Raw genomic sequence first — 6,000 nt, 5'->3', positions numbered from 1 at the left:
TCCCTTGGACTTGCCCAGACTAGTCAACCTGTGGGTGTGGCTTCTAGACAGCACAGCATTGCCATATGCAATACAGAATACTTGGTTACATCTGGATTTCAAATACACAATGACTATCTTCATAGATGTATGTCCCATGCAATATTTGTTTATGCAATAGTGGGGACCTATTTATACTAAAAAAAATTATTTGTTTTTCATCTGAAATTCAAATTTAACTGGGTGTCCTGTACTTTTATCGGCTCAATTCAGCAGTGCTCTGAAGTCGTGTCTTATCTGATTCGGAGGAGATGAGGGTAACCATTATCTTCATTCTTGCTTGAAGCACACAGAGGAGTTTTACAAAGAAAACAAATGGATCCTTTCTCGTATACAGAGGATTTCTTTAAATAGAAATTTAAAGCAAAAGATAACTCAGTTGGATAAGGTGAAGAATTTGCTGACTGTCATGATGAGTCAACACTGGAATGAATTTCTACGTGATGCTAAGAAGAACTTTAGAAGAATGTGAGCAAGTCCTCTGCCCTGGACAGCCTAAGCTGCCACTGAAATCAATACCATTATGGGTGAATTTTGAAGATGATTACCGCTAATATTCACAGCCTACAAATAAGGCCACAGAAGCTCATAAAAGCCGAGTAACCTACCCAAGGTCACACAGCAAAGAGAAGTAGCAAGTAATAAGGTCAGGGGTAGGATAGGGTTAGACAGAGCTACAGAGGGAGGTCTGGATGCCTCTGGTCTGGAAATAATAGTACTAGCTGACAAGTATTATCATTCACCATGCACTCAGCACTTCACCTGAAGTATTCCATCCAATCTGCGCAGATTGTGTGAAGCGGGTATTAGCATGACTTCATTTTACAGAAGAGAACGTGGTAAGGAGGGGCAGATGTAAGGCCCAGAGCAGGCAGCTGGACTTCAGGTCCCATGATCTCAGCCACTATAGGACAGCAGAGGGTGCAGCCTGCTGTCCACAGGCCCACTAGAAAAGGAGTCAACGTCTGAAAACTGGGACAGTTGTCATCTGGATGGGACAGCCAACTTCTCTGGGAAGATCAGGAGAATTAGCCCCTTTAGCCTCTGTTCCCGTTCATCAGCTGAAGTCACTACCCCATCACCCTCGCAGGGACGCTGGCAGCATAAGCGAAAGCACAGGCTCCAGGGTCAGCCCTCCCTCCCGACTGTAACCTTGGATGAGCTCTCAGTGTTTCCATAGCACGATTTATAAAATGGGGGTCACAGTAGTGCTACCTCACAGGGTCCTTGTGATTGAAATGTGATCACCCATTAAAGGCCATAATCCCAGTTGCATGGAACATGGTATGCACCCAATAAATGTCAGCCTCCAAGCACCCACTCTGGGCTAAGAGGGCCGTTGCCCTGGTTCGTGCAAATGTGGAAACTTCAAAGCTCCCACTGGCCTGATGAAAGGGCAGGACAGGGGTCCCCACCTCTGGGCAGGGTGACTGGCAGGTGAGAGACCAGAGGCGGAGGCCGCCCAAAATCTGGCAGGTACCTCTCCAGGGCAGCTGTGGTGAGACTAGGAAGGATGCAGCTGTGGTGGCTTTCAAGAGAGGACAGCTCCACGGGGTGCAGTAGCGCAGGCCTGTAATCCCAGCACTTTAGGAGACTGAGGCGGGTGGATCACGAGGTCAGGAGTTCGAGACCAGCCTGGCCAAGATGGTGAAACCCCCGTCTCTACTAAAAATACAAAAATTAGCCAAGCATGGTGGCACATGCCTATAATCCCAGCTACTCTGGAAGCTGAGGCAGGAGAATCTCTTGAACCTGGGAGGTAGAGGTTAAAAAAAAAAAAAAGAGAGAGAGGACAGCCCACAGCTGGGACTGCCGGGCCTTGGTGGGAGAGGAGCCCCAGAGAACACCAGGGCCAGAAGGCCCAACAGGGGGCCGGAGGTGGGAGCTGGTTTCCCGGCGAGGGTGCAGAGGTGGTTCTCCGCCTTGCTGATCCACAGGCTGGAAATGTGGGGCCGCCTCCCGGGGACGAATCCACGAAGCGGATGGTGAATTAGCCCGAGGTAGCCGCACGCCAGGCCCAGGCAGAGGCCGCTGCAGCACCACGTCCCTGCAAGGTCCCGCGCCCCAGCCGTCGGGGGAACAGACATTTCGTCCAGCTGTGCTTGGGCAAGCACCTGAGCTCCTGATTCGCCTCGACCTGGGTCGCTTATGATCTGCACAGCTGAAACGACTTCAGGGCTGGGCTCGGCGCTGGCGGGGCCGCCCCTCCTCCAGGCCCGGCCGCCCTCTACCTTGATGCCAGCCCCGTCACCCACGCCCCGGGCGGCGCTCGCCCGCCCTTTGCGCGCATGGTGCTCGCGGCCACACGGGGGCGCTGGCGCCCGATGCGCTCCTCCCTGCGCAGAACCCGGAGAGCAAAGGGCGCCCCGGGACCTCGGCCTCCCTCACCTGGAGCCACCTGCTTCCCGGGCGCTGCCCCAGCGCCAGGCCAGCATCCGGCCTCCGCGAAGGAGTTAATTTTTGCTCAGCGCTGCTCTTAGAAATCTGTTAAAGAAATCGCTCCCCACTTGATGGCTTTTCTTCCCAGTTTGGGGACACAATACGAGAGCTCTGAGACTCTAAAAGGGTTACTAGGTTTGTGGTTTTACGATATGTGGGGCTCTGTATTCTCCACTCCCTCCCCGAGTTTACCAGGATCCTGGCTGCATCATTTTTCTCTCCTTTGGTTTATGAAAGTGAACTTTTTTTTTTTTTTGAGACAGATTCTTGCTCTGTCGGCCAGGCTGGAGTGCAGTGGCTCAGTCTCGGCACACTGCAACCTCCGTCTCCCGGGCTCAAGCGACTTTCCTGCCTCAGCCTCCCGAGTAGCTGGGATTACAGACGTGTGCCACCACGCCCGGCTAATTCTTGTATTTAAGTAGAGCCGGGGTGTCACCATGTTGGCCAGGCTGATCTCGAACTCCTGACCTCAGGTAATCCGCCCGCCTTGGCTTCTCAAAGGGCTGGGATTACAGGCGTGAGCCACCGTGCCTGGCGAAAGTGAACTTTTCACATTTGGAAGAAGTAGACACACACCCTCGGGAAAGAGTGTAGCAAACCAAAGGCAGAAATCAAGAGAAAAGAGAAAGAAACGCACCGTGGAAATGAGGTCATTACAGGGAAAGGTAACTTCCCCCACACAGCTCAATCAGCCTTGTCCTAAACTGGCTTTTATTCCCCACCTTCTAAAGAGACCGTGCTGACTGTGTACCCAAACCTATGTACGTGTGCCTCTTTGCACTTATGCAGATGCTTTAATTAGGAAATCCTGGAGGAGGCTGAGTTGCAGTCATCAATCAACAAGCATCTATTAAGAGCCTGTAAGGTATAAACACAGCCCCATAAACTGCTCCCACTAGCCAGGTAGTGCCAGGTCCTGGGAATCTAGAGATGGGAGATGCACCCCCGCCTTTCTGAGTATTAGCATTTAGTGGTCCCCAATTAACCCCTTTCCACCAAAATTGTTGTCCAAGGTCAGGAATCCTCGAAGGGAGGAATTTAGGGCCCATAGAAACTCCCACTGAGACCAGGGGCTGCTTCCAGGGGGCCCCAGGATCAGAAGGTGATGGTGCAGACTAAAATCTTTTTTTTTTTTTTTTTTTTTTTTTTTTTTTTTTTTTTTTGAGACAGAATCTTGCTCTGTGTCCCAGGCTGGAGTGCAGTGTCGCGATCTCGGCTCACTGCAGCCCCCACCTCCTCAGTTCAAGCGATTCTTCCGCCTCAGCCTCCCGAGTAGCTGGGATTACAGGCATATGCCACCATGCCCAGCTAATTTTTGTATTTTTTAGTAGAGACAGGGGGTTTCACCATGTTGGCCAGGCTGATCTCAGACTCCTGACTTCAAGTGATCCGCCCTCCTTGGCCTCCTAAAGTGCTGGGATTACAGGCGTGTGCCACCATGCCCGGCTAAGATAGTTTTCACTGTCAACAGTAAGACCTGTCCCGTGTATCTCCTGCACTGTTCTACATCTAAGGAGTAGAATTCTTGTCCCTACCTCCACCCTGGTAAGGCAAGATGCCCATTTAGGGCATGGGGAGCAGTCCACGGATGATGAGCGCGGGGACCTGGAGAAGGAGGGCAGGAGCAGTTCCTTGGGACTCCTCTGACTAAGGAGGTCTTCTTGGAGGAGGAAGCGGAAAGCAGGGTGTGCTCTCCAGCACAGCCCAATACATCGTCTGCCATGGTGAAAATACCCTATAATACTGCACTCTCCAATGTAGTGGCCTGGCCCCATGTGACTGTTGAGCACTTGAATTGTGGCTAGTGCTACTGAGGAGCTGAAGCTGAAGTCTTATTTAATTTTAATTGATTTAACTTTAAATAATCACGTTGGCTGGTGGTTAACGTTATCAGACAGCATAGCTCCAGGCAGCGATAAGGGTGTGGGTGGGGTGGGAGCAGACGGGATATTGTTGCTAATCTCATCCTCATTTACCCCACCCTGGCTAAAACCACTTGTATAGTTTCTGTCCAGTGAGCTGGGAAACCTCGTTGTGGTGGAGGTGGTCGTGATGTGTGGAGGGTGGGGGTGATTGAAAGGCATGGAGTCACAGCCAAGAAATGACATGCCATAAATTGCCCTTAAACAGCAATGGGCCAGGGATTAGAGGACTTTTCCGGTAGATACTCGTTTACCAGTAGGAACAGCAGGGTTCCTAGACTATGGTTTCAGAATACTTTGAAGAGGATGTTCACTTCCTATAACACCAGGGTGGCCTTCAGTGATGGGTGAACCACAAGTTTTCAGCTCCAGGTGGAGGCGGGGAATGTTCAGAGATAGGCCGGAAATCATAGATAAATTTATTTTTAAGATAGAAGGGGGACACTTCAGTTATGCAAAAGAAGGTGAGGCCAAGGTTAGGGGTGGGATGGGGCTTGTTCAGTAACATTCCTAGACTTGCATAGTTAGCCCTTGACCACGTTGGGATAAAAACCCAGGTCTTGGGGGCCCTGACTCAGTGCTGTTTCTATGGCACCACATTACTTGTCAAAAATACCTTGAGACCTTGGACATTGTAGATGTTACATGCAGCTGGCTTGGCCAACCAGCTAATTGACCTACCAGTTTTCCTTCATAGATTCAGATTGGCAGAAGCCAAAGGTAGGAATGTGTTTGTGGCCACAGGGGTGGCACAAGGGACAGTACTGGGGTCAGAGTCCATAATGCCCTCCACTAGAGTTCCCCCAGGTTTTAATTGTGAAACTGTTTAAACATTAAGAAAGTTGGGTGAATAGTGCAATAAGTAATGAATACTGTCAACTATATAGTGTCAAGAGTTAACATTTTGCATATTTGCTTTATCTGTGTGTGTCTGTGCTTTTTTTTCCTGAGCCACTTGAAAGTCAGTTGTAAACATCAAGCCATTTAATCCTTTAAACTTTGGCATGGATCTCATAAGAATACAAAAAATTTCCTACAAAGCCAAGCTGTCATAATCTTATGTAAGTGAATTAACAACAATCTCTAATATTCAATCTCTAATATTAATATGATCTCCTATCCGGACCATATTAAAATTTTCCCAATTATCCCCCCTCCCCCACTTTTATAGTGATTTCTGCTTTTGTTTAATTTTTTTTAAAAACACAGAATGCATTCAAATTTCCCAAATTGCCCTTCCATTGCATTTTGAGCAACAAACCCGATTACCCATTTGTAAGTTGCAAATGTGTCGCAGAATTTTAAGTCTTAATTTCTCAAATGCAAGTCTTAGTAATTCTTAATAATTTTTCATTTCCACTTGTTATTGACAATAATCGTTCTGTGAACCACACATTGCACCTTTATTCCTCCCCTATTTTGAAGACTATGCAGATTCAGCAGATGAAACTGTAGGTGTGTGAAAGAGGTGTCTAACAAGCGTATGCACCTAAACTTGAAGGCTCTTTGAAATATTAACAACAATAATAACCCTTACAGAAATCCTTCTTGGAGCACTTGAAGGAGGAGAAGTGAGCTGAACTCATGGTGAGTGGGTAAT

This window comes from Pongo pygmaeus, chromosome 8 (genome assembly GCF_028885625.2).
Source record: "Pongo pygmaeus isolate AG05252 chromosome 8, NHGRI_mPonPyg2-v2.0_pri, whole genome shotgun sequence".
Lineage (NCBI taxonomy): Eukaryota > Metazoa > Chordata > Mammalia > Primates > Hominidae > Pongo > Pongo pygmaeus.
This window is presented reverse-complemented; position numbering follows the sequence as displayed.